This window comes from Triturus cristatus, chromosome 8, assembly GCF_964204655.1.
Source record: "Triturus cristatus chromosome 8, aTriCri1.1, whole genome shotgun sequence".
In the NCBI taxonomy this organism is placed as follows: Eukaryota; Metazoa; Chordata; class Amphibia; order Caudata; family Salamandridae; genus Triturus; species Triturus cristatus.
This window is the reverse complement of record NC_140591.1, coordinates 1687376219-1687397692: the sequence shown is the minus strand read 5'-3', so window position 1 is coordinate 1687397692 and position 21474 is coordinate 1687376219. Positions and strand designations below refer to the sequence as shown.

General features: G+C 46.9%; 1 protein-coding gene across 6 annotated transcripts in view; it reads right to left on the bottom strand.

The window, feature by feature from the left end:
• The window catches only part of LOC146808610 (NACHT, LRR and PYD domains-containing protein 3-like), a 567098-nt gene that overhangs the window by 420788 nt on the left and 124836 nt on the right, over window positions 1–21474 (bottom strand). Inside the window, exon 2 of one of the 6 annotated variants that reach the window (XM_085623641.1) lies at window positions 104–235. The exons of the other annotated variants lie outside the window; for them this stretch is intronic. The gene's annotated coding sequence lies outside the window, so the exon portion shown is untranslated. The remainder of the gene's footprint in view (window positions 1–103; window positions 236–21474) is intronic. 6 annotated transcript variants of the gene reach the window in all.

The following is a 21474-nucleotide window of genomic DNA, read 5'->3' as shown; positions in this document are numbered from 1 at the left end:
AGGTAAAACAAAACAATGACAGGTCCTGTTACAGCAGTCTATTGAAAAACGGCGTACTGGCCAGGCTTACCGTATTCGAAGAAAGACATTGAGTGGTACTCACAGCGGTAGACAAGCAACTTCGCCGGTGTCCTACCCTCGCTCTGGGCCCCGTGAAGAGACGCTTACGTGGGCGTGCTTAAGTAGCGCTTTGTGATGAGCGTACCTGAACGTGGCGGCCATCTTAGAATGGGCTCTGAAAGCAATACAAACGGGGATCATTTTCGAAAGTTGTTTCGCCGTAGTATCGCGGCGGCCATATTGGAGTGTTAAAGGTGTTCAAGGAAAAAGGTGTGATCTATCTGATCGGGCGCTGATCCTTATTCCTATACCTTTCTGTATGTCAATCATACCCAGACTTAATACGATGTAGTGCATTAAGTAATCAACAGAAAAGGTTAAAATATGTGGTAATAAAACGTGTGGTGATAAAAACCAGAGGGGTGGTATCATACCAGTTAAATGGAGTTGTGCCATTAAATGATTAGAGATAACGTAAAACCAGTTGAACCCTGGAGTCTCTAATTGTTGTTTAATTCTGCCCAGGGTATGTCGTCATTTAAACCCCTGAGATGAGAGCCCAACTTAAAAACCCAGCATTGTTCTTTCCTAAACAGGGCTTCTTTTGTGATGTTGGGGAAGGCCTCTAGAATAGTCCAATTTAGATCATTGGGCGTATGGTTGTTTTCTGCAAAATGTGAACACATTTTGGTATTTGTCTTTTTGCAACGTACGTTGCTTCTGTGTTCAGTTAGTCTAGTTTTGACTTGACGGGTGGTCATCCCAATGTATTGTAGGGGGCATGGACACGTGATCAGATAGATGCAGTTACGGGTGTTGCAATTAGTGTGTCTTTTCTGGGTCCAACTCCAGTTGCTAGTCAGTTGAACTGTTTTGGAAGCTCGAGTTAAAGGACATGCCACACATTGACCGCAAGGGTAATGACCACAGACCGGAGGTAGGTTCCATAAGGTGGTGGGAACTGCAGGGTCTGTCTTTTTTGGTCTGGTGTTAATAAGGAGATCCTTAAGGTTTGACGTGCGTTTAAAGGCAAATCTCGGTTTTGGTATGGACAAATCACCTGAGTCCAGGATACGCCAATGTTTATTAATGACCCTTTTTAACATGTTGGATTCTGTGGTAAACGTAGTAACACATGTGATCAGATCTGATTCAGATTTGGTTTTTGATTCCAAAAGGGTAGATCTGTGAGTGTTGCGTGCTCGTTTCTGTGCATTGTCAATGATGCGGGTAGGATATTGTCTCTGAGCTAGATTCATACTGAGTTCAGAAGCTTGTCTTTTATAGTTTTCCATTTGACTACAGTTCCTGCGGATGTGCAAGAACTGCCCGTACGGAAGGTTATCCTTAAGTGCTTTTGGATGGAAACTATTGTATAGTAAGGGACAGTGGCTGTCGGTGGGCTTTTTGTATGTGATTGTTTCCAAAAGGCCCATCTGGTTGATAATGGTAAGGTCAAGGAACGGGAGTTCCTGAGTGGAACAGTTGGCAGTGAATTTTAAAAAGGGGTTGAGATCATTGATCCATGACATGAAATTTGGAATATCTTCCATGTGACCCTTCCAAAAAATTGGAATGTCATCGATGTAACGCTTCCATTGGAGAACGTTACTCGAAAAAGGGTTGGTGTCCGTGAGCACATACCTTGCCTCAAAGTCCGACATATAGAGACATGCCAGACTTGGGGCAAAGGTACTGCCCATCGAAGTACCTTGGGTTTGGTGGAACATAAGTTCCTCGAATTGAAAAAAGTTTTCGGTAAGAGCGATACTTGCACATTCCATGACGAAACTCACGGGGGTAGGTGAGTCCCAGGTCGTATTGAGCAAGATCGTCTCAACCACCTCAAGAGTGTTGAGTTGAGGGATGTTGGTGTAGAGGGCCTCAACATCCAGCGTAAGAAGTACATCTGGATGTGGGCCCTCCAAGTTGGTAAGTTCAATCAATTTGAGGACGTCTCTGGTGTCTTGTAAGAAAGTGGGGGTGGTTCGCACTAATGGTCGTAAGAAATGGTCACAAAATTTAGAAAGTGGTTCCAAAAGGGACCCTATGCCAGACACAATTGGTCTTCCAGGGGGGGGGCTGCCTTCCCATTGGTTCAATCCATCAGTCGCTCTTCTTTGCTGCTTGCTCAAATGTTCAAGCATCGATACCTCACTTCCGTTGTTCTAAAAGCAGCACCGACCAACTACAGTTACATTCCACTTTCATTCTTCCTCTGTTGTTCCAGAGTACTCTTTTTCCTGTTTCCAAAGCATCATGGCTTTCGCTGTAGCCACTTTGCTTTTCGCCCGTCATGTAAGTGAAATAGCTTTATTTTCATTTTACATTGTGCCGTTTTTACTGAAGCCCGCTGCCAGCCATCATTGTTCATTAGTACAACCCGCTGCCCTTAAGTTTTACGTATATGACTGCAAATGTTTTTAATGGTGCACTGCTGTTAAGTTTCTTACTCACTGACATACTTGAGTATGTGTTTTAGTACGTTTCTCAGGTGACTGTACTAGCGCCTGGTCTCAGCAGCTGCTAGCATTCCCACTAACTGACCAGCCGCAGCCCTTCTTGTTTTATTTTAATTGGGCCAGTGCCGTATATAGCAAGCATGGGATGTCGCCTAACACCATCTGGGGTACTTCTTGAAATGTAAGACGGCCGCCTTACTGTTGACAACACTGCTTGTGAGGAGGAGGAGGTGGGAGAACTGTGTGTGCCATTCCCGTTGTGTGTAAAAGTAATACGGCAGACAACTTTTTTATCTGTTTATGTCTCTCGGGCTTAGGTTAATGTCACATCTTTCCAAAACAGCATGGCTATCAGTCTGCTAGAGAATCAAACCGTATAAAGGAAACATTCAATGAAGGCCATAGTGTTGCCTTGCAGAGCGTTGCCTCCCTAACTGTGTGGGCCGGTGGAAACAATACCTGCATACAACAAGTAACCCTGGGACTTACTGTGACTAGATATGCGAAGCCTGGTACCATTCTACAACAGCCTTGATCATTCAGCATCAAATAGCTCACATTCGAGAGCAGCTTAAACACCAAATGAATCACGGCAGCTGGGGAACCCTTCAAGTAACAGGACACGTTTGCAACCAAGATTTACAGGCCCCGTGAAGTGAAATGTCCTTGCAAACTATGCACCCACTTAAAACACATCACAGTTTGAACCGCTGAGAAAAATGTCAGTGTCCCCATTCCTGCATCTAAAGCTGTACGGTAATTCCCAGTACTCATGTATGTATCCTACTCGAAGCACTTCATATCTGCCTACCTGATGTTATTTGAGTCAGGTCCCTTCCAAATAGGGTCTGATGAATTGTAAGAACCATTGTGTTGCATGGCATCTAATATATCCTTACTATGTAGTGTATATTTTTGCCAACCTTCAAAGTGCGTAAATGAGGGAATCCGAGGTGTGTTTGAATCCTTAATCTTGGCTAACACAAGACAGGAAGTCTGTTGCACTGTCTTGTTCAGGAAAATCATTTGATGTGGAATGAGGCATGCTCTAAATAAGGCCTCAGCTCCCTGAACTTGCCAATCTTTAGTCTCCCAGATGAATTTTGTGTCTATAGTGTCCCTCCAAAAGTCAAAACCGTGTAAAGACAGTTGGGAACAAAGGAAGCAGAGTATATCAGCTTAGTTTTAGTGAGCATATTTTTCTGCGCAGGTTTAGGTGTGAGCCTACAATAGTAAGAGGCCGGGTCTGAAGTGTTAAACCCAGAAAAATAAGCAAACGTCTGGGCAAATTTTGTTGAACTACCTTTCGGCGGTGTTGGGCAATGTTACCATTGATGGTAAGTAAAAACATTACGTAGGATACTTGGTTTGTGCAAAAAATGGTGACCATACTTTTGGTAACAGAACAAGTCCCTAAAATTAGATGTACCATCATACAATTCATCATTTGAAAATGCTGCGGATTGTTCTAAATCAGACAGCATAGTCTGCACAGTTTCAATGTCCCAATCATCAGAGAGAGTTCTAGAGTAGATTATATCACTAAGAGAAATTTTAAAACAATGAGCTATTCTTAAACGTTCAGTAGGACCACGCACATTAATGGAAACCCTGTCCCAAACTATTCCATCAGGAACTGGAACTGCTGTAATGTTAACTAAGGACAGATCCCTTCCCTCTGTTCATAGTGTGATGATGCATGCGGTTTAAGGACCTAGTTCACATGTTGTACTGCAGAGCGTTCTAGAAGGTAATATCCATTCAGGAGCAAGAAAAAGACAGTCAATATACCAAAACAAAGGACTAGGAACAGTAGAGCAATTGCAATTCAGAGCTGTAGCCAGGGAAAAACAAATTAAGTATTTTTTAGCCAAAGGTAGTAATCACGAATTCATTGTTTGTGGGGAACAGGCATGGCGGTAACTCGGGATCACTTGGATCCGATGAGAAATCGTCAAAATCAATGAAGTAGCCAGGCGCAGTCTGATCTATCTTTGGTAGCTCAGCAGGTTTTGTGAAACTGGCAGAGGCCTCCTTTTGAGACATATTTACATAGACATCGGTATTAGGCCAAATTGAGATCTATGTGTCATTTGTAGTTTGATGGTGCTCAGTTTCAACGAGTACAAGTTGCATTGTTGGTAACTCCTTCACTTTGCGGAGTGTAGTCTTCAAAAGTTATTAATCTTTCCATCTGAACTTCCTGTATGGTAGCTTGAAGAGATCGGTGGCTACCCAGGAGCCCACGCAGCCTACTGTTGAGTATTGGCCACATAGTGTGGTTTGATCAGATCAATTGAGACAAATCTCTTGCCCCTGCAGCTGGTAAGAGGCGGAAGAAGTACTGTTCTTGTTCCTTCAACAGCCAGGACAGATACAGGCACTCTGTAAGATAGCCCTGTGGGAGGGCAGGCCGGATAAACAGACGCGGAGGCTGAATGTAATGGGCCAGTGGGTAGGTTTTTATTGGTATAGCTGTAGATATGGCAGTTGGGTCGGATTTCGGGGCCTCTTGGCTTGGTCTCCCGGTCTCGTCTTCTTCTGAATCGGGGCTGTCTCCTCCACTTCCTGTTGCTTCTGGGATGGTCGAGGTGGGTTCCCCAGGGAGGCTCATGAGAGGGATAAAGAGAAAAAACGAGATGCCGTCAGGGGGTTGATCGATCTGTACGAAATGAGAGAAAGATCCGTCACCGCACCCGTGGTTTATAGGGGATGGAAGTCTTCTGGACACGGCACCCAGTGCCTGGGCTGGGCCGGGAATCGGAAAAGACCCGAGCACCAGGTCCGTCGTGGGCCCTCTGGGTGTATCCCTTCGGGAAGGTGAATAAAGGGGGGCAAAGGAGAGACGTTCTGCACGGCAGCACCGTACCACCACCACAAATAAAGCAACACCCTGTGGCCCTGTAATCCGCCCCTCCCCGTTACCCTTGTCTACCACCCGCTTCCCGGTCCCGTTTCCCTGTGGTTTTAGCCACTCACCGGCCCCGCCGCAACACTTCCTGGTTGCGGCCGCTCTCCAGCCTCCTCCTGTGGGTTCCACCAGTCCTCGCACCACGTTTCGTCCGGGGCCTCGGCTGCTTCCTCCGCTTCTGGACTCAGCCGCGTCGTGCTCACTCCTCTCTGCTCCAGTCCCTCGTCTCGCTGCTCTTCGTCCTCCGCTTCGCTTCTTTCTTCCTCCCACTCCGATTTCGCGGCTTCCTCTCTCTCCCGACTCTCTCCGGCACAGGTGCGCCCGTCTACTGCTGCAGTCCTTCTTTTCTCCTGCAGTAAAGAAGTACATCCGGGTTTAGTCCCTCCCCCTTCCGGGTCTCTCCTGTCGGCGCCATGACCTGTCCATGTCTGAGGGTCAGGGGGCGGGGCCAGCCTCCGTGATGGTGTTGGTTGATCACAGGATTGTTCGAGGACGGTTTCCCCCGGTACGGACCACTGGTAGGTGTGGGAAAGGGGTGTGATTGTGGTACTGTCCGAGATCCTCTCACAAGCCCACATTTTTTTTTGTCCATTATCTTTTTTTCTGGCCAGGTCCCCAATCTTTGGGACCCATGCAGGTCTGGCCGGAACAGCTGTCACTTCTCCAATGGCAGTAGGTTTTACTTAGACGTTGCTTGGTAATGCCCGGAATTCACTGAGTTCCTGTAAAACAGCCAAACGATCATTGATGTCAAATGGTTTTCCATCCGACACTGTGCTGCCACAATTGAGGTCTGGTACCCACATTCTTATCCCAAACAAGACTTCATATAGAGTACGCCCCCCCCAGGGATTTTCTGGGCATGCTGTTAAGTGCCCTCTGGACCCCATATAGGTGATTGACCCAACTGCCACCCAATCCTAATACACTAGCTGTTAAGGATTGCTTTAAGTCCCGGTTTTTCCTCTCCATGATCGAATTTCCCTTGGGATGATATGGAGAAGAGTACTGCAATGCTAAACCCAAACTTCCCATGGCTTCTTTGTAAGCACATGAGCTAAACGCCGGGCCACGGTCGGGATGTAATGTGCCTATTGGTTATGTCCCAATGAAAACTCGCAAATCCTTTATAACAGTTCGGGCATCAGCCGAGCGCTGAGGCCAAACCCACAGGAATCTTGAGCATGAATCCACTGCCACCAAGATGTACTTGTAAGCCCCGTCAGTATGTAAGGGGCCTCATTGGTCCAAATAGACACAAGCAAGGGGTCTGTTTGATATCAGTAGCGGTGTTTGAGGTGGGCATGCTACGGTGGAACCTTTCATCTGCTGAAAGACGTCGCATTTGGGAACAAAACCCTTGGTCTGTTTAGCACGACCCCGCCACCAATAATGCTGCTTTAGTAGTGAAACAGTCACAGAGATACCTGTGTGCGCTCAACCCAGACCCTTGCATGCAGCTAGAATCAATCCTAATCTGCGATCCATGTTTGGTATTACTCTATCCCCCACTCCTGGAATTTGAGCATACAGAATATTTTGCGCATATTACTTGTAGGAGTACTTAAGTGGAAAACCTTTTGGCAAGGCTGAGCTGTTGTGTGTGGCATTTACAGCTATCATTATTTGCCCATCTATCTTCGTCCTGGAACAAATGATTCCAGCAATGGAAGCAGTTCCCACTGTCACCATGGCGGCTTCATCAGCCAATGAATTCCCTTCAATGTGCATGCCAACACGTTGATGACTCAGCGTAAGGATCACGTGAGCCTGTGGTAAGCATTTTTTTAGCTTTGCCCCCTGTTCCCAAACCAGCTTGTCCTTTATTGTGCGAACTTTGGAATCCCTAAACCCATTCTGGCTGTAGTAGTGAAGAAATTAATTGTATGACTTGACACAATAAAACAAATCACACACAATGAGTGTGGGAATTCCTGACCCGTATTTTATTTTGTAGTGCCAGTATCAGGGCTCTTAGTCCTGCCAGCTGCGAGGTGCAGTTCCTTAGGGATTAAGTGTGCATTTTATCAGGTCAGAACTTTCCGTCATGCATCCACTCTTTAACAATTGCGCAAGCCATGGAGTATTGCTGTTTCATTCCTATAGCAGGCTGAGCTGATTGGTCAGTATAAATGATCCATTCATACTGATCGAGAAGCAGGATTTCATTTGGGAGAGGATATTCTTGTTTTGAACAGCACAAATGCTTGTGTTTTCATTGTAGGGTCATACCTGTAATCTATATCTGTTGCAGTGAGAGAATTAGCAGTGCTTTTGCGTTTGGAACGCTTACTTTGGTAACCGCCCCTAGGGTTGGTACTGGAGCAGTGGCGTAACGAAATTTGAGGGGGCCCCCCTGCAAAGTACATGGAAGGAGCACCCCATGCTCCTGACCGATTCAGGAGTTCTCAGGCCCGATCGTGCACAGTACCAGAGGGGGCCCCCTAGAGCTCAGGCGCAATGCACCGCAGTTGTTGTTGGTATTGTTATGCCACTGGAGTACTAAAAAAAAGGCAGGGTAAAAAATGCATTTTATATTCATTCAATGTCTTTACCTAGTTGTTCTGTCATACAACCTCGTAGGTATTGCTATTTGCAAAGCGGAAAGTAGTGGGCAATTCGATAGTCTGATGTGTTAGCAGAATACAAATATATGATTAAATCTTCATGCATGTAGGCATTATTCTAATCAAAGAGGAAATTGTAGGAATGTGACAATCGGACATGTTTCGATGATCAGTTCTCCATGCATGTATGTAAGCATTGTTCTCTGCAAAGAGTAAATAGCAGTGAAAATATGACGTGTTCTTTAAATATCTGACATGTTTGTGAAATATAAATACATGATTCACTCCACATGCCTGTAGGCATTGGTCTCAATGTGACAATCTGACAAGTTTATAAAATACCCTTAAATGATCACTTTTCCATAACAATGGCCACTGCTCATTGCACAATGGAAGCTAGAGGATCATTCGACTAAGGAAGCACACTCCTTTTCGCTCATGAATACTTCAGAGGCATTTTCGGTACATTTATTCCTTTTGGTAAAAACAACATCTGCATGTTTCTCATGCAGTTAACAGAAAGCACCTTATTGAACTGGGGACCAACTATGTACACAAAACATTGTTCAAAGAGCATGGAATAGCACAGGAATATTGCCAGTATGCACGCAACATTGAATTTCTGAGGCGAGGCAGCAACGCTGGTGAGAGTAACTTTAAACTAATTCATGACATGGTCAGTGACATCACTGATGACATCACTGATGACATCTCAAATGACATCACTGATGAAATCACTGATGACATCATCCAGTGAATGTGGCCTGGTTCGTTATTTAAATATGTATTATATATATAGCAATCTGCATTGAAGAATGAGTGGATATATAAATATCTGGATGAAGGATTTAGTAGCAGTGTGATTGACTGTTTACTTGACTAATTTATAGTGTCTCACAAAATATATTGGATAGTGATTAAACTGTGTGAATATCTGAATCACTATGTCAGTTGTTGTGTAAACTGCTGCACCAGTTGGTTACTAGCTACGTGAAGGTCTATATCAGTTATTGATTAGTTAACTGAGTATTTGTATGGGAGAGTGAATGTGTGTGTGGTTCGGTAGGGGGGGTGTGACTGCCCAAAGATGTCTGAATAGTTGATTCAGTAGGTATATGAGGTTAAGACTGCATGTTATAACAGTTGTTTGGGTGAGTGAATATCTTTATGGGTGTGGTGATGAGCAAATATATCTCTCAATGGTACATGTCCAACAAACTAGAAAAATAAAAGGCAATGTATGCGACAGTTGTTGTATATAAATAAGTATACATAAGACTCAGTGATTGTATGAGTGACTGTATGGATAACTGTATACTTGTAATAGTGATTTTATAACACACTAAGTATGAGTTACTATCTATATGAAGAAATGAAGTGGTGTTTGTATAAGTGTGTAGCTGACTAAATGTAAGTATGATCCATTGTTTGGATAAGTGAGTAGGATGACTGCATAAGTGATTAGGATGTGTGCTGGTGTGCAATGTCGATATAGGTGTATAAGTATATTTGATAGTGTCCTATTGATCATTGACAGCATGCATGAGTGAATCTATAGGTAAGTGATTAGATGTGTGTGTGGATCTAGGAATCACTGAGTGGGTTTTTAGAACCTTGTATTGGTGTGTCAATGGATTCAAATATGGTACTCTGTATTTTACAGTGAGTGATGAAAGGTTATACTAGTGTATGAAGAGGTGTATCAGTGATGTCATCAGTGATGTCATTTGAGATGTCATCAGTGATTTCATCAGTGATGTCACTGACCATATCATGAATGATGTAATATGCGACATCATCAGCAGTGGATTGCGGGCGCGCGAGTTATAGTTAGCTGAACTAACTATAACGGAGGAATTTCAATGGGTTTGTAAGAGTGAAATGTCCAGCTAACTATAACTACCCTGAAACCTATGTTTTTTTCAGTGAATTTCTAAGGTTTTTTAAATGCTAATTCCTAACTATAACGTGCCTGAAACCTATGTTTTTTTCACTGAATTGCAATGGTTTTTTAAATGCTAATTTGTAACTATAACATGCCTGAAACCTATGTTTTTTTCAGTTAATTTCTAAGGTGTTTTAAATGCCAGTTTCTAACTATGCCTACAGAGGACATGTGATGAAAGAAGAAAAAACACACAGAAAGAAAAAAAAGAAATGCAGAAAGAAGCAAAAGAAGTCCACAAAGACGAAGAAAGGTGCAGGAAGAAGGAAGACATGCAAAAAGAACAAACAGAAGAGCAGAAAGAGGCCTTGTTACAAAATCATCCGGTACCCTCAACTTTTTCAGATGGGTACTGGTGGTAACTGACTGATTAACTGTAGGAGAATAGGATCTGCTTCACATGGGTACCCCCACTTTTTGCTGGTGTTTCACTGATTTTCGACCTTAGTCTGGCTGTTGCCCTGCTAATCAGGAACACAGCCTAGCTGCTTCCTCTCTAAAATGGTTTCCATGTACAATAGGTACATATCTAATTGGATTCTGGAGTGCCTTATAAGCCCCTGGTATACGGTAAACCATGCACCTAGCGCATAGGAACCTCAGGCCTACCAGGGGCTGCAGCATATATTATGCCACCCCAGGGAAGCACTCCAAAATGACACCACAGGTCTGCTACTGCAGCCTGGGTAAGGGTGTGCTTGCACCCCTTACTGTGGTATAGGCTACCTATATCACTACCCTATACAGACACATATAAACCTATAAGCCACTCCAATGGCAGGCCTTGACAATCCTGAAGGCAGAGTGCTTGGTTTTATGTGAGAGGGTGCCCAAGCATGAGCTGAGCCCCTCTGCAGCTTACGGAAATACTTCCTTATGGCTGTTCTGTAATCAGCCATACCATATACTCTTAAGTGCATTATAACCTTGCGGCAAATGCTTACTGGGATGGCTGCATCAAAACATGTCGTGTTTGGTGTCAAACGCTTTGGAATACTACCCCCCCACCGTCAATTCTAGCGGCGGGGGTAGCATTCCACCCTTCTAGAGGGAGAGACATGTTCACACTGGCTAAACCCCGTAGAACTTTCCTGAGCCCTGGCATAACAAAATGGATGCCTCTGCCACAGACACGGGTCTGGCCTCCTGCTGCTGACAGAAACTCTGGCAGGGGAGGCCTGGACAATAGGTTTCCTGTCAAGGGGAGGTGTAACCACCTCCCCAGACAGGCTGATGTGTATTGGGGCTGGGCGGGAGCACTCTCTGGTGCTTGGAAGTCCTGCACTGTTGGCACACTTGGTGTCCCTGTGCATACTCCAGTTCAAACCAGTTGCAGGGGCTACCTGCCCCTGCTCTGGCATGAAACTGGACAAAGGAAATGGGTGTAACCACCCCTCTTTCCTGGCCCACCCATAGGTGGGGCTTTAGAGCTAGTCCATCTTCTAAACTCACTATAAGTATAGGAATCCAGTCCCTAGGGCTTTAGATTACCCTGAGCGAAACTCTGCAAAGTACATCCTGGACCTTCGACGATCTATCCTGACTAGAAGACTGAAGAGATCTCCCTTGGGGTCAAGGAGTGACTCCCCTGCTTGGCATGCACCAAAGAAGCAACTGACCGGTCTGCAATTCTGAAGCTCCCACCGGACGCCGAAGTCTCTGCATCCCCAGAGGTAGATTTCCAGTCTTCATCGAGGCTACTCTGAGTCCACAGCAAAGTTGAGGCCCGTGGCTATCGTGGGTGAAGTGGAACCAGGACCCCTGGACACTGTGAACTTTTGCAGCAGTACTATCTTCCTGGTCATCCTCGAAGTTGTGCTTTGGGATCCCACTAGCCCCAGCCATGAGCAACTACTGCACCGAAGATTGTTGGCCTCCACTCCATGAGTGACCCGTGGGCCAGCTTCAAGTGCGACCGCTAGAGGCTCCTTTGCGATCACTAGCCCATTGGCTAGCAGGTCCCCACGAAGGCAACTCCTTTTCTGCTTGGGCTTTCCTGATTGTTCCAGACGTGCCCTTACTTACCCTTGCTGGGTGAGTCCATCAGACCTTGCTGGTCTGCACCACAGTCCTTTCTCTGATTTTCAGTGACTTGCCGTTGCCAAGGCTTGTTGGGTCCTTTCTGGTCGCCGACACCGCAGCACTCAACAGACTTTGTGGGGCAGCTGGAATTCGGCTCATAGACTTTGTCGACACCTCCTGGACCTCGTGGCTGAAGAGTCAAGACACCCGTCAACTCACCTGAAGCACCCGACATCTGTGGGCATTGGTCCATCCAGCCCTAGGTCACTGGTTAGTGACCCAGACTCTGTCCCCTTTGCTTTCAGGTTCCTTACATCCCAGATCCAGGCTTGGATCTCTCCGGACACTTCTCCTCTTCACGGCAGCAGCAGTTCTTTGCAGGCTTCCATTGGAATCGACGACGCGACCCGACACCAAAAGACACCTATGCACCCGGCTTTCCTGGGTGAGGTAACTCTAGTACTCCGGTGCTCTCATGGGTGCTAGCCCTAGAACTTCTTAAGTCCAAAAGGGTTTGGTCCAGACTCGATCAGAAGTGTTTCTAATCTTTAAATTTCCAACCGCGACATTGCCCATAGAAGATAACGGGAACCCGCGGTTGTGTTTTCACACTGCATATAGCTCCCGTGGGTCCCCTGTGTCACTACCTTGGGTGGTTCCTTGGGGTCCCAGCGATTCTAGATGCAATAGGCCTAGTGCCTATTCCAGTCTTGGTTCTTATACCACTTTTTTGGTATATGGTTTGGTACGCCCCTAGGGCCCAAACGTGTATTTGTGCTTTTACTGATGCTTGATCACTTGTAACTGAAGTACTTCGAGCTCCAGTCTCATAAAGAGACTAGAGGGGTGTGTGTTAACCTAAATACATATATTTTAAATATATACCTGGTGTGGGTGTCCTTTCATTTGATCATTCAAGAGATTATAGACTGATAAAACAAGACGCTTTACATTCCTTCAAGACTTAGCCTGAAGGCTGCTCTCCATAGCTACCACTAGGATAGCTTTAAATAAAGGTTGACTTTAAACTATCTCCATAAGGGGTTCTTTGGACTGATACAAGGTGCCCACTAGAACTAGTGGACATCATATATCAGGCCCCCTTCTCACACATACAGTCCTAGAGCCAGTGCTATGCTAAAAGACACTTAGAATACAGTTAAAACACCTACATACACTAGAGAACACTATGCGCTGGGGTACTGACTGAATGATTAGAGTACTGCAAGGAGACCGCCTTCGTGAATTTATAAGTGTTTGGTTTTTGGCGCAGTGAATGGATTAGTACATGGTGCTGAATGGGTCACTGGAGGAGTGCAAGGGGAGTGACAGGGTATTTGCTGGAAGTGTTTGGATACTGACTGGGAAATTGAAGGTGTGAAAGACAAGTGTGTAGGTGATTAGAGGACTGCATGCATAGTGGATAGGCGTTTGAAGCAGTCCATGTGCTAAGGCCTGGGTCACTGCATGAGTACTTGAGTAGTGACTGAATGATTAGAGTACTGCAAGGAGAGTGCCTGGGTGAATTTATAAGTGGTTGCGTTTTGGTGCAGTTTTTACAATTTTTTCAGATGGGTACTGGTGGTAACTGACTCTGACTAACCAGTCCTAGAGCCAGTGCTATGCTGAAAGACACTTAGAATACAGTTAAAACACCTACATACACTAGGGAACACTATGTGTTGGGGTGCCCCTGTGATTGGAATGACCTCCTCTGTAAACCCCTAGTACATAATAGAACAGGGGGATTAAAACTACCTCTTAAAACGTGCCACAGGGCGCGTTTGCACACTGGTGAAAGGGGGGGGGGGGGGGGGGGCTGAGGTGACGTGTGCAAAAACGCCCTGTGGCCATTTTAATTTGTGGGATAAAGTCCCCTTGGATCCTGAGTGTCCCTTGGGTCCAACTAGCTCACCAGGTATCTCCAGTTAGCGCCACAGAGCTGCGTTGCAGAGTGGTGTAAAAAGTGGCACGGCCTGGACCACCTCGCTGCAACGCAACGCAGTGGGGCTTACTGGAAGCACCTGGTGGACTAGTTGGCCCCCAGGGGCCCTCAGGATTGAAGGCAAATTATTTCCCCATCTTAAAACGCGCCACAGGGCATGTTTGCACACGTGACCTCAGGCCCAATCCCCTCCCTTCACCACTGTGTAAACGCGCCTTGTGGCCATTTTAATTTGGGAGATTAAGTCTCCTTGAATCCTGAGTGTCCCTAGGGTCCAAGTAGCCCACTAGGTACCTCCAGTAAGCGCCACAGAGCTGTGTTGCAGAGAGGTGTAAAAAGGGGCACGGCCTGGGCCACCTCTCTGAAACACAGCGCAGTGGCGCTTACTGGAAGCCAACTAGTCTACCAGGGTCCCCAAGATTGAAGGGGAATTATTTCCCCATCTTAAAACCCACCACAGGGCGTGTTTGCACACGTCACCTCAGGCCCCATCCCCTCACTTCACCACTGTAAACGTGCCCTGAGTACATTTTAAGTTGGGAGATTAAGTCCCCTTGAATCCTGTAGGAGAGTAGGATCTGCACGTATGTTGCCCCCACTTTTTTTCTGATGTTAACACTGGTTTCTGGCTATAGTCTGGCTGGGTCCCTGCTAATCAGGGCCCCAGTCTCTCTGTTCTCTCTAAACATTTTGGAGTGCATATTAGATGCACTAGTGATTGGATACTGTGGTACCTTATGAGCCCCTAGTATATGGTACCTTAGATACCAAGGGCATAGGTACTTCACAGGCCTACCAGGGGCTGAAGCATGTATTATGCCACCCCTGGGAAGCAGATTAAATCTAACACCACAGGCCTGCTACTGCAGCCTGGGTGAGGTAGTGTTAGCACTCCTCACAGAGATATAGGTTCCCTATGTCTCACCTTACACACACATATAAGTCTATCAGTCACCCCTAAGGCAGGCCCTACCAATCCTGAGGGCAGGGTACTTGGTTTACATGTGAGGGGGTGCCTCTGCCGGAGCAGGGCCCCTCTGCAGCCCTCAGAGTCTATTCTCTGTGGCTGTGGCAATACCCCGGTACCATGCACTGTTTTCAAGTGCAATCCCTTCACGACATTCTATGAACTTGTGCATTGGACCACGTGTGCTCCAAGCCTGCAGCAGGATTTCCACCGAAGATCAGTGGCCTACCTCGTCCGAGTCCCCAGCAGAGCTGAGGCGAATGGACCCCACGAGTGACGAGGAACCGCAATACCCCGGTACCATGCACTGTTTTCGAGTGCAATCCCTTCACAACATTCTACAAACTTGTGCATTAGACCACGTGTGGTCCAAGCCTCCAGCAGGATTTCCACCGAAGATCAAAGGCCTACCTCATCCCGAGTGACCGTGGGCTCCTGTGAAGTGAATCCTCAAGAGGCATCTTTGTGATCCCTTGCCTGTTGTTTTGTTGGTCCCTTGAAGACTTTCTCATCAAACCAAAGGGCTCCCCTGGTTGCTCCAGGCCTGCCCTGACTTACCTTTGCTGGGTGAGTCCCTCAGACCTTGCTGGTCTGCACCGCTGACTTTCGTCACATTCCACAAGACTTGTTGTTGCCAAGGCTTGTTGGCTACAATCCGGTTGCCGACACCTCAGTAAGCTGCAAACATTGTGGGACACTCCGAATCCAGCTCCTGGTCATCGTCAACGCCTCCTGGACCTCGTAACTGAAGAGTCAAGACACCTGTGATCAACTGAAATCACCCGACAACTGTGGGCATCCATCTTCCTGGGCCCGGGTCACTGGCAAGTGACTTTTAACACTGTCTCCTCTGCTTTCAGGTCTTCCTTCTTCTGAATCCATCCTTAGATTCCACCAGAGACTTCTCCTGTCTTCACAAGCAGCAAGTCTTCTTTGGCTCCCATTGAAAACGACGCCGTGACCCGACACCAAAAGACACCTATACACCTGGCTTCCCTGGGTGAGGTAACTCGTGCACTCCGGTGCTCCTGTGTGTGTTGGCTCTAGAACTACTTACCTTGTAAGTGACTTGCTTGTAGACTCTCCCGAAGTATCCTAAAACTTTAAAATTCCAACCGCGACTTGTCCATTGAAGTCTATTGGGATCCGCGGCTGTGTTCTCACACTGCATGCGTCTCCCGTCGGTCCTTTACTTACCTGCCTTGGGTGGATTAGTGAGGCCCCAGCACTTCTGAAGGCCCTAGGCCTTGTCCCCTCGCAAGTCAATATTCCTAAGTCTCTTTTTTAGTATATGGTTTGGTACGCCCCTAGGGCCCCAGCCATATTTGTGCTTAACTTGTTGTGAAATGTTGATTTGTGCATATGTTCCTGACTTCTAATCTCATAAAGAGATTAGTAGGGTGTGTCTAGTAATAAATACATATATATTTGATATATATACCTGTGTGGTGTCCTTTCATTTGGTAATTCAAGAGTTTATAAGGTAAAACAAGCTGCTTTACATTCCTCAGAGACTTAGCCTGAAGGCTGCTCTCCACAGCTACCACTAGGATAGCTTTCTTTAAAAGGTTGTCTTAAACCTATCTACCATAAGAGTCTAATTGGACTGGTGCAAGGTGGCCACTATAACTAGTGACCAGCATATGCCAGGCCAACTTCTCACATTGGTGGCAGCGTGTGGGATTCCAGCTTGCCATTGTTTTACCAGAAAATCTCTATTTGAATTACTAACTGAAAACCACTAAAGGTACTCAAGGTACATATAAAGTCAAGCTTAGTATCAATAAGTTCTACTGAACTTAGAGCTGTTTGTGAAGGGATAGCACACCCTTGCTACAGCTCAAGCTAGGTCCAGTAGGCCTCAAACTAGTGTAGGTAGTGCAACACTGCACAACACTAGAATGTCCTTAAGGGTTGGAACCAGTGGGTCCACCCAGCCTCAGTATAAGGACATGACTTTCTTTGACTGATAATTACCTTGGGTGCTGGTTGAGTGACACAGGAAAAGCTACTATGCACTTACATAAAATGAAATCCAAGGTAGAGTCCACAATTTATGCGCTGTGCAAGCTACAAGAGAAAATGCAGAGCCCCACCACCGTCCCAATTAGAAATAAGGGCAGTCGCGGGATACGCCCAGCAGGCTTTTCCCGGAAAAATGAGCACAATGATGGATAAAGCGCAGTGTCGGGCATACAAACATATATTCAAACTACCGAAATATACTAGTAACACCGGGATTCGCCTGGAATTCGGCCTGGTGCACCAGAGCAAAGAATGCTTAGGTATGCATGCAAAATACTACCACTCAGTACTTAAGGCGCCAAACAGGAGTTTGAAGTCCATGCTGAAATCCATCTATGAAGGCTTATCCAACCCATGGCAGGCGTATCTGCAGGAAGCAGTAGAAGTTCTGGCCTTGGCAACACAAAACTGGAGCCACGAAAGTATAACCTACCCGATTATTAAAATGGCAATAAACAAACATTGTTATTGACTGTCAAGAGAAACTGACTAAATAAATTTCGAAAAAGGAAGAGGTAAAACTGGGGTGAATACAACTTACAACGACCACAAATCCCAGCATTATCTTGATCAAGCACTGGGGAGAAAGGCCCTAAAAAACATCCAATGGGCAAGACTTGTACCCCTCCCAATAAAAGAATTAAATCCTGGCTGGAAAACCTTGGAAAATAAAATCTGCTGCAGAATATGTAACTTCAAAACAGAACCATTGCTACATCTGATATGCTGCTGCACGGGGCTCTCACAACCCCGCCGGAAGTTACTGAAGCCAATATGGCTGAGAAAAGGTGTTCGAACAACAAAAGAGGCAGTCACAGCCATATTTTCTTGTACATCAACAACAGATTTTGCTAGAATCGGGAGATACATGCAGGACGTTCGCGCCAGACTTGACCAAGACAATGGACTCGGACAATCCTAGAAAAATAGTCTTGAGGTGCACAAAGGAACTCGATACTATGGTGATAATGTCTTTTTAAATGTAACTAATTTTTAACTTTTATATAATGCTGATATTGTTTTATGTTTTTACGGAAAGGAAAAAGCCATAACTATAATTTAATTCACCTTTTTTCTTACTTTGCTATATTGCAAATGGTTTTAAGTAACTGTACAATAAGTAAATAAAAACATACATACACACTTTCTTTGACTTGAAAGCCATGTGTGCTGCAAGGCACCTGTTGCTAGGACAGAGTCCCTCCACACTACACCTGATAGATCTGCTGACAGCAGATGATCTTAGATTAGCTCTAGGAGCTAATAGGTCTGAATCAGGGGGTGGGTCAATTACAGTATCTGGGTCAGATGATGAAAATCAAGATGACCTGGACTCTGTGGTTGAAGGGCCAGATCCACAAGGATCTGAAAAGGACAGAGGAATTCTCCCTAAGAGAAGTGACAGAGTGGAGGAAAGGCCGAGGTCCCCCTCTCGGGAATCTGACCATTCATATCACTCTGGCAGAGAATCTGTCCAGCATAGGAACTCATACTTTAATAGGAGAGAGACCTCCTCTGACAGAAAGTACAAACTGCTGCAGTATGAGGAAGCAAGATTTGCCCTCAAGGCCAAGCAGTTGGCATTAGACAGAGAAGCCTTTGAGCTCCAGAGAGCTTCTAGAAGAGAGGAGTTAGAACCCCCTGGTGGCAGCAACAGTGTCCCTAGAGGCAGAGAATATATTCCAGACCATAGGAACCTGAGCGTGGTTGTTCCTCCCTACTAGAGTGGGGATGATATCCACAAATGGATAACTGCTATGGAGAGGGCCTGTAGAGTACAACAGGTCCCCCAGAAACAGTGGGCAGCAATCTTGTGGCTCTCCTTTTCAGATAAAGGCAGAGACAAGCTCCTCACTGTTAGAGAAGAGGATGCTGATGACTCTGAAGTCCTGAAGAGTGCTTTGATAGATGGGTTTGGCTTAACCACTGAGCAGTACAGGTTGAACTTCAGAGACACCCAGAAGGCACAGACACAGGACTGGGTGGACTTTGTAGATTGTGCTACCAAGGCTCTGGAGGGTTGGATAATTGGCAGTAGAGCAACTGACTTTAAAGGATTGTATAATTTGATTATGCGTGAGCAGATACTTAACAATTGTCAAAACCTGCTCTTACACCAGTACCGGACACACAGAAACACGCACCAACTCCACTCCACACCGTGTAAGTAACGATCGCTGGCACAGAAGGCGAATAAGGCAGTAATCTCGAACACTTTGTGCGGATATTATAAAACACACAATCCTGCATTTAAACAATCTGGGATACCAATAATTGCCCCCTCATTTGGGTCCTAAAAACCTCCTCCCGGCCACCACCTGCTCACAACCAAGGGCTACTTTATGGAAGCAAGAGGCGAGTTTGCACGCCGGCTTTCCTTCAAGCAGTCCACATTTAAACTTCTCAACGCACGTTTTATTATTTAACAACTATTCAGGATACAGTGGCCTGGTTATGCAGCAGCTAGAATGCCAATGAGAAAGGTGGGCGGGGCTTCAACTCCACCTCCGAGAGCTGCGGAATTTGAATTGATTCCAAGAAGCTCTCCTAAGACGAGCGCAGCGCTGCTCACGTCAGGCCGAGACCTAAAAAGGTTTCTGGATTTGCATCTATAACTTTTACTGGGACGATTATGTTTAAACCGCATATTTAATCAGAGGTGTCTTACTCCTGTATACATCACACAAAGTGCAATTAAATGTGTAAACTTCTTTTTTAATTCTCTCCAGAACATTTATTCCATCTCACTCTAATCTTAAAATGCTGTCTGTCTAATTTGTACTGTGTGTGTGTGTACGCGTGTGTAATGTTTAAACAGTTTAGATGAGGTCGCAGCAAGCAGTTTAAAAATCTGTGAATTAAGAAAACATTTGTGGTAGGTTTTATTTCCCAACTCCCTACTGCAATGAAGTGCAGTTAACTTCATGTTATAAAATGTCTTCACTCTGCAGCCAGACACATCTTAAAGCTGTGGTGCATAAGGAGAGCCCGTGAAGGGATGTAGCAGCAGAGCCCTGGCATAAGGAGAGCCCGGGCAGGAATGTACTAATAGAGCCCTGGCATAAGGAGAGCCCGGGCAGGAATGTAGTAGCAGAGCCCTGGCATAAGGAGAGCCCATGCAGGGATGTAGCAGCAGAGCCCTGGCATAAGGAGAGCCTGTACAGGGATGTAGCAGCAGAGCCCTGGCCTAAGGAGAGCCCATGCAGGGATGTAGCAGCAGAGCCCTGGCATAAGGAGAGCCCGTGCAGGGATGTGGCAGCAGAGCCCTGGCATAAGGAGAGCCCGGGCAGGAATGTAGTAGCAGAGCCCTGGCATAAGGAGAGCCCATGCAGGGATGTAGCAGCAGAGCCCTGGCATAAGGATAGACCTTGCAGGGATGTAGAAGGAGAGCCCTGGCATAAGGAAAGCCCGGGCAGGGGATGAGGCAGCAGAGCCCTGGCATAAGGAGAGCCTGTGCAGGAATGTACTAATAGAGCCCTGGCATAAGGAGAGCCCGGGCAGGAATGTAGTAGCAGAGCCCTGGCATAAGGAGAGCCCATGCAGGGATGTAGCAGCAGAGCCCTGGCATAAGGAGAGCCTGTACAGGGATGTAGCAGCAGAGCCCTGGCCTAAGGAGAGCCCATGCAGGGATGAAGCAGCAGAGCCCTGGCATAAGAAGAGCCCATGCAGAGATGTAGCAGCCTAGACCTGGCATTAGGAGAGCCTGTGCACGGATGTAGCAGGGGAGTCCTGGCATAAGGAGAGCCCGGGCAGGGATATGGCAGCAGAGCCCTGGCATAAGGAGAGCCTTGTAGGGATGTACTAATAGAGCCCTGGCATAAGGAGAGCCCCTGCAGGGATGTAGCAGGAGAGCCCTGACATCCGTGCAGGGATGTAGCAGCAGAGCCCTGGAATAAGGAGAGCCCGTGCAGGGATGTAGCAGCAGAGCCCTGGCATAAGGAGAGCCCGGGCAGGGATGTAGCAGCAGAGCCCTGACATCAGGAGAGCCCGTGCAGGGATGTGGCAGCAGAGCAGAGGCATAAGGAGAGCGCATACAGGGATGTAGCAACCCTCCCCTGGCATAAGGAGAGCCCGTGCAGAGATGTAGCAGGGGAGGGTGAGGAGGGCACAGAGAGGTCCTGGCACTAGTCGAGGGTGAGGAGGTCACAGAGAGGCCCTGGCAGTAGTGGAAGTTGAGGGGGGCACAGAGAGGGCCTGGCAGGGGAGGGTGAGGGGGCACAGTGAGGCCCTGGCGGTAGTGGAGGGTTAGGGGCACAGAGAGGGTGAAGAGGGCACAGAGGGGCCCTGGTAGTAGTGGAAGGTGAGGCGGGCACAGAGAGGCCCTGGCGGTAGTGGAGTGTGAGGCGGGCACAGAGAGGCCCTGGCAGTAGTCACGGGTGAGGAGGGCACTAACAGGCCCTGGCAGTAGTGGAGGGTGAGGAGGGCTCAGGCAGGGCCTAGTAGTAGTGGGGGATGAAAGAGGCACAGAGAGGCCCTGGCAGTAGTGTAGGGTGAGGGGGCACAGAGAGGCCCTGACAGTGGTGGAGGGTGAGGAGGGCACAGAGAGGGTGAGGAGGGCACAGAGAGGCCC